At 37.1% G+C, this 13,763-nt stretch overlaps 1 protein-coding gene across 4 annotated transcripts in view; it reads left to right on the top strand.

Moving 5' to 3' along the window:
* The window catches only part of ETV1 (ETS variant transcription factor 1), a 91,496-nt gene that overhangs the window by 57,223 nt on the left and 20,510 nt on the right, over positions 1-13,763 (top strand). The window lies entirely within an intron of this gene.

Below are 13,763 nucleotides of genomic sequence, written 5' to 3'. Positions count from 1 at the left end.
ACGTCTGCTTTTCACACATCCCAGGAATTTTGGAAAAAAAAGTATGAAATAAAAGCTAATGCTTATAAGAAGGGCACCATGTTCCTACAAAATATTATTAATGTTATTGTAACTGGTGAATAGATGACTGTGGACTTGGAAATACCTGAAAACAATGTAATTTCCTCTTGATGCAGTTATGGATATTCTTTATGAGGAAACTTTTGCTTTTCTAGGAATAACTCTGCTAAGTTTTTCTATTCTACTTGAGGAAAGAAAATTGTCTCTAGTTTGAGTTTTTAGCTTGCATAAAATTACCTGCTTTATTAGGAACTGCTCTCGAAGCTCAGCAAGGGGGAGCCTTATGACTGAGAGTCTCCCTTTGGCCACCGTTCTTCTGTGGGCAAGAGGTCCAAAGGATGAAGAGGAATTGCCTACTCAGAGGCTATGTCTCCACTTGTCGAAAGAGCACGAGCTACCAAGGACACATGAATTCCCAGCCTGATTGGCCCTAAGTCCATTTCCACAGTCTGAGCAGGTCTTTCCCAGGCTCAGCTTTCTGAAGGCAGAACGCGTTGCCCCTGTGTACACTCCCAGGGTCCACGGAAGCGGCTTCGAGGTAGCTCTTTGTGGCAGAATGAGAATGGAGCTTGGATGTGCCCGTGTGCTTGCGTATGAGGCCCCCATGATTTACATGGTATATGGAACAGTGTAGGGTGAAGGGATAGGAAAAGAGGAAGAAAGGGGCGTGAGCCAGGGTCTAAAGACTAGAAGCTGGCTCCATACCATCCTTTGCCCGTGCTAATCTTAGAGCGTTCTCCAAATTCTAGATTTGACTTGGCCTTCCGGTTGTTATGAATGATGTATTTCATTCATTTCAAGGAATGGGAGGAGAAAATGTACTCATTAGCTGTTTGTTAGTTGGTTTACAATTTAAAAAATGTAAACATGTGCGTGAGGGCTTTTATTTGAATGCTTGCCTCTCAGGCCCTGTCATTTGCAGACTACATGTACTTGAAATGCATCATAGGGGTTTCAGTTTAGAATTTTTTGTATTTGTCCATAGTTTGTCCATAGTTAAGAACCCTACAATGCATTTTATTATAGATAAGATTCATTTTTCTCTATAAACTTTAAGTCCTTTTAACTGATGCTATCTTTATTTCCCAAACTGTATTTCGATTTGCTGTACAGTTTTTTGAAGTCACCACGATTTTAAGAAACTTTATATGGAAATCATATAAAACAGTCCAAATAATTTGTTCAAAGGGACTTACAGAGCATAGCATTTAAAGAGCATCTCTGTGTGTTCTAGAAATGTTTTTATATGTATAATCATACCAAGATTGACATTGAAAGCATTTTTGGGGGGCCCCTGGGTGGCTCAGTCCATTAAGCATCCACCCTTGGCTGAGGTCATGTGCCTCACGATTTCTGAGTTCGAGCCCCACATCAGGCTCTGTGCTGACAGCTCAGCCTGGAGCCTGCTTCGGATTCTGTGTCTCCCTGTCACTCTGCCCCTCTCCCACTCATGCTCTCTTTCTCTTTCTCTCTCTCAAAAATAAATAAACATTAAAAAAAATTATGAAGCCTTTTTTTTTGATTCTGTAGTTAACTCCATATATGTATCTTTTCCTCATATTTATGTGATAGGTAAAATTATGTATAACATGGTATTTAACGTGTGTAACTTTGCTTGAGGAGATGTGAACCAAGCAAGAAAGAGATTTAAATAATTCAGTGAGGTAAAAAATAAACAAAAAAAGTAACCTGGTTTTGTAGGATTTGATTGCATTATTTGTGGGCCATACATAATAGGAACTTCGAGTCAATCACTGTCCGACCCTCAAAGCACAGATATAGACTAAAAAGCATAGTCCATGTCTTAGCTCAGGCTTCTCTAATAAACTACCATTGACTGGGGAGCTTAAACAACACGTTTCTCACAGTCCTGCAGGCTGGGAAGGGCCAAGATCAAGGTGCCAGCAGATTTAGTTCCTGGGAAGGGCCCTCTTCCTGGCTTGAAGATGGTCACTTTCTCACTATGTCCTTGCGTGGCAGAGAGAGAAAGAGAGTGAATGAGTTCTGATCTCTCTTCCTCTTCTTATGAGGGCACTGATTCCATCACGGGGGTCCCACCCTCATAACTGAATCCAACCCTAATTCTCTCTCAAAGGCCCCATCTCCAAATATGCTCACAGTGGGCATTAGGGCATCTACAGTGAATTGTGGAGGACATGATAATTCTCTCAGTCATAGTCCAGTATCCAATTAAAATTTTTTTTTTTTTTTATTTAAAAAAAAATTTTAATGTATGTTTATTTTTGAGAGAGAGAGAGAGACAGAAAAGGACAGAGGGAATGTGAGTGGGGGAGGGGCAGAAAGAGAGGGAGACACAGAATCTGAAGCAGGCTCTGAGGTGTCAGCCCAGAGCCCAACCTGGGGCTCAAACCCACGAACTGTGAGATCATGACCTGAGCTAAAGTCTGGCACTTAACTGTCTGAGCCACTCAGGTGCCCTTCCAATTTAAATTTAAAAAAAAAAAATGTTTATTTATTTTTGAGAGGGAGAGAGAGAATACGAATGGAGGAGGGACAGAGAGAGAGAGGGAGACACAGAGTCTGAAGCAGGCTCCAGGCTCTGAGCTGTCTGCACAGAGCCCGACGTGGGGCTCGAAATCAAGGATGGTGAGATCCTATCTGAGCTGAAGCCAGATGTTTAACCAGCCGAGCCATTCAGGCACTCTATCCAATTTTAAAGGTATATGGGGCATGTCTTTTGTGAAGTGTACATTATACCTTGCAAATGACTTGTACAACACTTGTTTAATATTTGAGAAGCTGTTAGTATATATTCCTTCCTACCCTCCAAATTCTCTTGCAGATTGCTAAAATTGTACAGCACCTCTGAATGCTAATTTAAGTATTGCCAATAGGATACAGTTCTGTTGTGCTTGAGTAATTAAGTTGTAAAGTTGGAGCTTCTGGTTGCGGTCTAAAAGAACAGTGGTAACAGTGTATAACCAAGGCCTGTGAAAATTAATATGCAGGTATCAAAATATATTTCCCTGGCCACCAAACAGCTGGAATCAAGTTGACACATCTGTATATGTCCTACATTGCAGTCAACAAATATGATCTCCAGATATTTTGTTTCGTTGTCATTACTTCTTTCATCCCTTTTGAGAGCACATTAAATAATCTTTTTATGAAATCTAATGTATTTATCACTGGATCATTGATTTCTTGGTTCACTTACTGATGTTGAACAAATAGGACATTAGGAAATAGTTGATGTGATTTGAAAACAATGCAAAAACGTTTCATAGTTTACTTAGCATCTATGTTCCAAAGGTTTTCCTTTCAGAAGGCCTCCAGAACTCTTTATTGCTTAATTCAATATAACATAAATGTTGTGAAAATAAAAGAAGCTTTGTAAGTGAAAAGGCAGCATGATGATGCTCTAATAAAGCCTGACATTAATTATGACATGGGAAATGGAAGGTCTATTAGTTATAATTATAATTACAGGAACGCAATTTCAACTGCCGAGTATTCAAGCTAAAAAAAAATGCAAAATATTATGTTAGTTGAGTAGAAATTTTTATTTAGGAGAAGAGAAGAAAACCTGAATCAGAAGACACTGAGAAGATTAAAAAAGATTGGTATTTACGTCCAATTTGGTGAACCAGTACAGTGTGTGTGATCATTATTATATTATGATATTAAGTTCTCGACAATTACATCTGTTATTGTTTTCTTTCTCTTCTTCTCGAGCCTAATAGTGCTGCACAAAGCAGTACACGGGTTTTTTTGTTAGTTTGACTTCTCCTGAATCCAGAGTGGTTTTCCCTTTCTTGCCCTAATGGCTAAGTGACCACATGAAATGGGTTGAATATGCGTTGAGTGCTTCAGTGGAAGTGCCTTATGCCACGCCACATTTTCATAGAATCATAGTCACTTTCCCATTTTCATGTTTGCATGTGAGGTTTCACTGATTCACAATGCTGAACAAGGCAAATATTTTATATATGCATAACAACATATTTCGTTGGAGTTGTTTGTGTTCGTTGATTGGTTGATCTTTTGTTTCATTTTTCTTTCTTTCCTTTTCATAGATTTTAGGGGTAGTATTTTTAGTGGCATGGTACAAAAATGAAACTGAAGTTTGGCTCAAGAAAACATCAGCACACAGTGTTCATATACTGTGATTAGATAATTTCACTCTGGAAATTATGTTAAGGGATGAAAGACACAGTGAATGAATGAGAGGGAGAAATGTTAAAAGTATATAGTAGTTGAATGGTAGAGTAAGTTATAGCTATCCATAACAGAAATATCATGTAGCCATTTGAAGTCAGTTTTTTTAAAAAAAAAAGTTTAATGAAACGAGATGAGTAAAAAAAAAAAAAATAGACACACCGAATGACTCATGCAAATAAGACCCAATACAGACATACTGTGGCTTAATTTTTTTTAAATTAATTTATCTATTTTGAGAGAGAGAGAGAGACTGTGTGAGTGGGGGAAGGGCAGAGAAAGGGGGAGATGGAGAATCTCAAGCAGGCTGTGTGCTGCCAGCACAGTGCCGGATGTGAGGTTTGAATTCCTGAAACTTCAAGATGATGACCTGAGCCGAAACCAAGAGTTGGATGCTTAACCAACTGAGCCACCCAGATGCCCCATATATTGTGACTTCATACGCGTGATGATATCCTAAGCAATTTCTGTTTTGCCTGTGAAGTGCTTTGCATTTTAACAGTGCCTAGGTATTACTTTGCTAATCAGACAGGAAATATGTGTTCTGTTTTAAAATATCAACCCATTTGGAGTTGAAGAAGTATCCAAATTAATCACATCAGTCCTTTAAGTGGAAAGAATGCTAAGTAAAGGATTATATTATAGTACCACATGCTGCAAACCTACCTGGCTTGCTATTAGTTTGTGTCCAGGACTGCCTTAGAGGTGGGAGCAGAATTAATATGCTATTTAGCGGATTTTTGGTTCATCCCTGCTCAGTGTTTGCAATCCACAATTAGTACTTTGTTCCTTTGCGCTATGGGGTATATTAAAATTTTTAACCTAGGAGTTGACTGAAGGGTAACACATGAATAAGATGTTTTTAGCCCTCAAGGCCTATTCTATTATTCTAATTAGTTTAAAAGATGCCTCCCAGCCCTGTGGTGGAGCAGTTTCATCAAACAGCTGGGGAGGGAGATGGGGCAGAAGAGAACTTCCAGGGACCTGCTCCAATCAGAGATTGGGGGGCACTGCGTACCTTGAGTTTCCGGAGAGGAGGAAGTAGAAGTAGGGGGTAGTGGAGAAAGCTGACATCATGTGCCCCCTGAGGAAAGTGTTTTATATTTTTTAATGGTGTTGTCAACACTACTGGAAATTTGGAAATTGACACGAATAGTTGTTGTGTAGAATTATAAATTTTTAAATCATGAAAGTTCTTGGAAATCACCTAGTTCACCTTTTTTCTCCACGCCCTAGTTGTACAGATAACACGCCTGAGGCTCTTCCATGTCAACTTCTCTCCAGGTACACAGATATTTTGTGAAACAGTTGGAAAGCTTACATTTGGAAGAATAAAGTGGGACTTTTCCATCCTCCCTTTTTAAATCCATTCTTCACCCAAGCAATCTTTCCAAGTTCCCCTATATCCTTCTTTATCACCTTAGGATTTTGATAAAGGCCCATAGGCAAACCTTTCCATTTAGAGAATGATTTTCTGTGTTTAGCATGTAGAAAAATGATACATAGGCAGAGAATTGATGAAATAAATACTGAAAATATATTCACCTCATATTAAATATGTTAAAACTAAGATTATGTTCAGTTTTCATCTGTCAGAACTGACACATATATCTGGTAGTCGTGTATGCCCAAGTTGGCACTTTAGTCAAGAGAGTTAAACATAAATACTCTTGGATTTCTAAAATGGCAAGAGGGGAAGATTTTTCCACTGTCATTGTTATTCTGTGTTTTTGCTGTGTTGGTAGCTACTCATCTTGGTCAAAGAGTAGGAAAAGGAGTCAAGTAATTCCTACTGCTGCTTCTAGTAAGCCTCGTTTGGGATTCCCCTTGCAGAGTTTATAATAATGTTTTAAGGTGGAAGTTAGAGGTTGAAATCAGAGGATAACAGAGCAAGACAACATAATTATTTTCTGCGGACACATAGAAATATGAGTAGGTAGTGCTTTATGTGTTTGGAGATGATTCTTCATGGCCTCAAACAGTTGGTCAAATTACATAAAACTTCTAAAAAGCAAAAACATAAGAGCAAAATTTAGAAGGCTACAATTACCCAGTAGTATCTCTATACTCTTAGTAGACTAATTTTGCCACTACAAGAGTATTATCTTAGGAATGTTGTCATCAGGGTTTATTTATTTATTTATTTTGAGAGAGAGAGGGAGGGCAAGGTCAGAGAGAGAAGGAGAGAGAGAATCCCAACCAGGCTCCACACTGCCAGCACAGAGCCCTTTTTGGGGCTCAAACCCATGAACCATGAAATCATGCCCTGAGCTGAAATCTAGATTCAGACGCTTAACCAGTTGAGCCCCCCAGGTGCTCCAGGGTTTATCATCCTTTTAAATGATATCTTATTATTTATTTACAAGAGGAGATAATATATTTGAGAAATTGACTTCATGTGTATTTACTAATACATATTCTTCTGTTTTTTCTGAACAATTGAGTTACACACAAGTAAACAACCTAACATATTGCTCAGGAAACACAAGGAATGCAGCGATTACAAAAGGAAACTGTTGAAAAATGCTAATTAAAGTCAGATGTGACAGAGGGAGTAAGGGCTCCTGATAGTTATTTTGAACATCCAGGCTTTCCATTAATTAGTAGGCTTCATCATCTCTAAAATGGAAGATCCTATGACCAATAATTATAATTTTATATTTTACATATATGAAATATTACATTTGAAAATATTCAACTTAATTTCATCATTTTATTTGCATATCTTGGAACCACTTTAAATAGAAGAATATTGTGGTTTTTTTTAATTCAAAGAGTGTTATTTAGGAATTAATAATTCAGTGTATGTTCACTCTTCAGTGATCTTGCCTCTGCTCCATATTTTCTCTGGATGGGAGATTATAGAATTCCTTATTATCTCCCCACCTGGCTATGTCAGGCATTTCAGTTTTGAATTCTAAAACGTGTTGGTAACTTTATTTATTCTCTGCTATTTTATTTACCAGATATTAGAAATCGGGAGATAAATATTAAATGGTCATTACACCATAGTAGATAATCTTTCACAGGTTTAAAGATGAATACTAGGCATTTTTTTTTATGTTTATCCTCATTCTTTCTTTAATGGACATGGTAAAGATTTCATGAGAAATTGTTTAGAGATATATACAGAGATGGTTGACTGCAACTGTTTTCCCATATGGCTTCAGATCACTGGAAGAGAGAAGTGTTTTGGGTTTTTTTTTCCCCTCTAGAGGCAAGGACCAAGTTACAGATGGCTGATAAAACCTATTATATGTTTAACAGTATTTGATATAGGACTGACTCTTCACAAATCATTCCCATAATTGCTCATAAATAGCTTTTTTCTTTTAAAACTTTAGATGTTTTTAAGCATTACTGTCTTTAGTAATTTCTACCATCTTTAGTAATTTCCAGTGCAGCGATGTTTATGGTTCCATGAACTTTGGCTTTTTGTAACTGATATTTAACACTCCCAAAGGCCAAGACTTGGCCCTATTCCATTAGTAAGCATCATTTGCTTATGGTTACATTTTCTCCTGAAACATGGCAGCTCATTTCTCCCCACCCCCCCCATCCTAACTTTAAAACTATTGCTTCGAGAAATTCAACTGGAGAATCACTTGGGAATTTAAAGGAATGAGCTATTGATCCTTCAGAAACATTAGCATTCTATCTGTTTCTCTAACATCCAAAGATAATTTTCTTTTCCTCAGCTACTGATTTGTGGACGAATAGATCATTTAATCTCTGATTTTTAGGTGCTTCAGTTGTGAAGAGTGACGGTGATGACTTCCTAATTAATTCTGTTATTACAATAGAGGTCAGGGATTGGCCTCACAACTTGACTTTGCTTTTTATTGCCTAGCATGCATGCCTCAAATGGATTTTCCTCATTCTTCTGAGTTAAAATAGCAAATCACCCAAAACAGTACTCTGGTCCACTGTATTGCTTTTTCTAAGAAATACTTAAATATGCTCTAAATCTACAGTTACAGTAAGTGGCATTGGCTAGTGATTTGATTTGAGAATTGAGACCATGGTCTGGATTTACTCTTTATGCATTAACACAGGTCAGATGGACAGGGACTGCATTTTAAGTCAGTAATGGAAGGCTGAAGGCTGTCTTAAACCAATCATATCAGTTTTACCCATGACTGATTGATCCCCAGGGGCAGAGCCCTGTAAGCATTTGTCTTACATGAATGGACTCTATAGAGCCTGGAGTTTCATTCATAAAATGGAGACTGAAAGGAAACACACACACACACACACACACACACACACACACACACTTACTCTCTGGAATGTCCATTTATACAGAGCTGAAGGGTGTAGTGTTCCATCAGCTGCTGCTTTTGCCAGTTGACTAGAAGTAATGATTAATGCTCATTGGTCCTGCCTGCATGTAACCCAACACTATTTATGGCCTTGCAGTGTTTCTAATGTATAGTGAATGAGAAGACAACATTCTCAAATCTGAAACATAAACAGGAACTGGTGGGTCTGAATTCCATTCAAATATGTCATTTCAGCCACACAGTGTTTGTCTAACTTGGATTTTACAGGCAGGAAAGGGGGAAGGGAGGGATAATCTGCTTGTGAGTTGTACTAGCATCAAAAAAGGAAATTAGAAGAGGGAGGAGAGAGTACTTTCATAGTGTGGGATTTTTAGTGTCTTTCCAAAGAAAACCACCAGGATGCTTAGGCCCAGAACTGCAAGCGGACAAAGTGAACTACAACTGTTTTTGTATGTGCAACTAAGATTTGAAATTAAATGGTTTAAGGATGCATATTTGGGTGTGTGTGTTTGTGTTTGTGTGGTTCATGAATGTGAACAAGAGGTAAGATAATATTATTTATTTTTTGAAAGTAGCTATTTGAATATCTACTTTTAAGGTTAGAATGTTGTCACAGGGTATTTTCTTTTGCACTTAAAGGATTTCTATTTCTTCAGTGAGTTGAGTATTTCATAGTTTAGAGGAAAAGGGAGGCTTTTTGTTTCTATGAAATACTTTTGCCTAACACATGAGGAATGTAACTGAAACATTTTCAAGGAAGTTTTGTCACCTTAAATAGATGGTTGTTTTTATCATGCGTGTGAGAGATTTGTAAGTTAATTGTTTCTAAAACTCTGCAAAATGTTACTAGGAGAGATATTCAAAGATAACTGTGTTCATAAAATTAAACACAACCAAGTGAATATACTATCATGTAGCATCATAGAAATTAAATAATAGCACAGTATTAAAAAGCAGCCAAGACAAAACTGAGAGAATGACACGCATGTGTCACTGTGATTTCTTTACCATTTTCTGAAATTTAGTATGTTTGAATACTCTATTCTGGTGACCTGTTTTTTCAGTGTGCGGGCCTCCACAGTGCACTGCTTCATCCTCATGTTTTTGTTATTCTTAGCATTCAAAAACAAAACCTCCCACTTTGTATGACACTGGAAATATTATACTGAATTCTGTGCCTGATGACTGTTTACTCTCTTTGTCATATCAAGTATGTTTTGTTGCCTCTTTTGTCCTCAGTTTCCTTATTTATAGAACGGGGCAAATAATTCCTCTACCTTCCTGTTTTTGTAAGGATTAGATATGATGATGTTTGTAAAGCTACTAATATATATAGTATTAGGGGTCCAGGCAATAATAGGGGATATCTTTATGATATGATTTTATCTGGACCTCTAGAGATTTCCTAAAAGGCTGCTAGTCCTGAAGTAAGATGCCATTATTATTATTTCTAATATTTACAAATACACTTTTGGGGACCAAAGGATAAGACAAAGTGAGAAAGATATTCTCATGTGAAGATGATCCAATTGTGCAAGACCAACAAGGTACTGAACTATTATGCTGTCTGCGACATAGTGAGCAATCATAGAGAACTTGATACTAGTATTATTCACATTCGAAGCCAGTAGAGTAAATATCTGAATATTACAATGATCCAAGGAGAGATGAGAGGGAGAGGACAAAGCCATTCATGATGTGGTTTGCTTCAAATCACGTAGACTCAAGCAGAGGAACAATTCAGTATCAGAACTCAGCATTAACACTTTCACCTCTTCAGATTTCTTTTTTTTTTTGGTGGCCCCAGTTTAGCGTAGCGCATCTTTTCTTGCATTTTCTTTAAAATTTCTGTTAATTGTCAGAGTACAATAATATCTAATAAACAGAGTTACAATATTTCCTATCACTTCATTTTATTTTTAACTCTAACTAAATAAAACTTTCACAGGCTTGTAAGACTTGGAAAATTGTCAGTCTGCTAGATCATATAAGCTAATCCTGTTTGAATCTGGTCATTATTTGTGTAGGATATTGTCCCCCCAAAACTTAAATGCTTAGAAGAGAAGTTTGCAGTTTCATAGATAGGTTGTTCTATATTGTTCTTTCATGTTATGTAGCCTTTATGTTTTAAAAGTATCTGAATGCAGATAAAAGCATTACTTTAAAAAAAATACTTTACATATACTGCGCAAAGCATATAAAGAACAATAGTTCTCCTTCTGTCCTCAATTCTATCAACAGTAGTCTCTGTATTTCCAGGCTGTGGTGGAAGAGAATATCTCTACAGATTTTATGTTATTAACAGTTTACTCAAAATCCCAATGAAAAAGATCCCATCTAAGTGTGAATGAGGTCATACTAAATTCATCACTGTCTTCCCCAGATTTGAGCCAACTCCAACTTTTTTGCCTTTTTTATATGAGGTTCAGCAACCTAAGATGTTACATTCACGTAGAGCTTTTGTGACTGACGACAAATAGGTCTTATAAAACTTCATATTTTTTTTTGCCATCCCACTTGCCTTCTCTCTCAAGTGAATTCAGATGTACTCATCCTGAGTCTTATTTTAGAGTTAATTCTTTTAGATTTGTTCTATCATAGAGAGATCATATGAGTGTAAAAAATTCATTCCCCTTAGCATCCTTTGCAGAAAACTTTATAAAACGTAATTTTCTCAATTAGCTACATGAAATCTATTCATAGGGCAAGTAGAAATGCATAGTAAAAGGATGCTAGACTAGGGTATATGTGAATGCATTTGCATTTAAATACATCTTCATAAAACTCCTGTTATTCCTGCACTCTAGAAAATCTTTGGATTTTAAACACTGTGCCAGGAAATGGGGAGAAACAAACAAAACAGTAAAACATGAAGTTCAAGACAGATAAAACTTTGGCAAGATACCTCATAGTGCTCATCTTTCTTGAAGGAGATTAATGTCTTTAGTTCTTGCAACACCTCTCTATTTCTTTAGGTAATAGTTACATGTGTTTTTGAAAAGCTTGTTTAAACTCCTGTGTATGCCTAGAATGACCCACACATGCACACATAGTTTTCATTCACTAAGTACCTGCTGATTTCAGATGTATGTCTGCACACATATTTCATCCCTGGACTTTAATGCGCCAGGTTTTCCGCCATCATCAGTGTTTAACAGACACGTTTAGGTAGACTTGATTTTGTCAAATCACTTCCCCAAGGAGTTAGTCAAGTGTATAAAAAATCCATCTTTTTCCATTGCACACTCATGTGAAAGCAACATTAAAATACATCAAACTTATTCCTATTTCACAGGGATTTCTTATTTACTCTCAGAGACTTGAGTGCTTAAGTTATCACACTGATGATTGCCACACGAATTTAAGTAAAAACCTCCAGGGAAAGAGAGGCGTTTCTTACTCCTTGCTCAAAGTTTATAGTATCAAGAATTTTCAGGTTTGCGCACTATTTGATAACAAACAATTTCAGCAAAGTGTATGGATATCTCAGATGGTCTTGGCAAATATTTGTCTCTGATCTGGCCTCATACAGCTCCTAGAAGGTTTAGGCAAACCGTGCCCTGAGGGGATTCTTCCTTTTGTACCCCTGGGCAGCAGTATGCAAATACACAAATCGGAGCAGGGTGTAGCTATGCCGTGTGCACAAATTCAAAACTCCACTTTGTGGTCCGGCTTTTGGTAAAGCTCCCCAAATCAGTGCTGTGTTTCCCACTGTGGCTTGGAAATGCAAGAGAGAGAAAAGCCAACTTGTTCATTTGTTCTTAAGAAACCTGCATATCTTAAAGGCAATTTTAACAGTGTTACTAGAGGTGAACACTAAGAAAATCGGATAGTTTGGGGTCTGTGTTACTGTTTTTCCTAACTGCCCCTACGTTAACTAGTGCATTAAAAGGACAACTGTGCTTTGCTGCTTTGAATTTTTGTAGCATACTGATCACCCTCCCCCGAGCTCATCTGTGACAAATTACAGCCACTATAGTTTCTGCAAGCTGGCAGGGCCTGTACTATGGTCATGTCCTAGTGCTCTTTGATCCATTGGTTTCAACATAATACAAAATCCTTTGTGTTAAATGAAGTTTACATAATTCAATTTACAGATTAAATTTAAGACTTTTTAAACCAGTCACACAGCAGCAAATATTAGGGCATAATACTGTAGAAAGTAGCTCAAAAGAGATAGCTCCGAATAGTTTGAAAATGTAATGGAGCTTCTCACTTCAACCTGAGAAGTCATGAGTTTGTAATGAACTTTAAATCAGTGTATTTTAAATATCATGGGTTTATAGATTTGTGAAGAATATCACTGAATAAGTATACGAATAAGCAACAAATCAATCTTAAATAGCCATTTAAGATGCAAAAATAATTTTACTATGTAATCATTTTTAATTTTAAGTGCTGTGGTTCACTCACTTTAAACACTTGTGAGGGTCACTTAAAAATAGTTTCTGTTTTCAATGGTAAGCACCATATCCTGAATCCTCCCTGTTGGCACTAAGTGAAATGTTGCACATATGGTCCTCCCAAGAACCCTTTGAAGCGTGTCGCTTATAATTCCCATTTCACAGATGTGGAAGTTGAGTGTTTGAGATGTGAAATAACTAACAAAATGTCGTACTCCCACAAAATCTCAGAACCGAGGTTCAAAACCAGGTCTATTAGAAGACAAGATGCACATTTGTAATCAGTGCTGGTCTCCTGAGCCTAAAATTATAACCTATGGACACATAATAGAACAGCACAAATACGCTATCATAGTAACGTTTGTGCATGGGTTAAACTACGTTTTATGACCGCTGCTGAATTTTGTAAGCTTTATCCTATGAAAAAACATGAGTGTATACGTATGCAATGCCTCCATTCCCTGCCACAAAACATTTGCCTTTGAAGTCACCGCTTAGCTACTTTGGATCTTGGTTGAGCATTTAGCAGAAGTTAAAATGTAATGCCAAACTTCATTGGTTGGATTTTTTATTAGATAAGGTAGAAATGAAAGCAGCAGGCAATTTAATTAGCAGTAATTTTTCTGGGCAAGTCATTACTTTGATGAACTTCAGAGCAATGTTTATGGCTCCTAATTAACCATGTTAGTCATTTGATTGAATAATCACTTTGGAAATGTTTCTACAATTTGATTAGAGTCTGACCCACTCTGATAGTCATAAATTAACTGATACCACTTTAGGATAACATGACTTTAGTTACTTTAGGGGAATAAACTCCTCTTAGCTATATTTTTTC

Source organism: Prionailurus viverrinus, chromosome A2 (genome assembly GCF_022837055.1).
Source record: "Prionailurus viverrinus isolate Anna chromosome A2, UM_Priviv_1.0, whole genome shotgun sequence".
Lineage (NCBI taxonomy): Eukaryota > Metazoa > Chordata > Mammalia > Carnivora > Felidae > Prionailurus > Prionailurus viverrinus.
The sequence above is the reverse complement of the archived record's forward strand: the minus strand, read 5'-3'. Positions and strand labels throughout refer to the sequence as shown.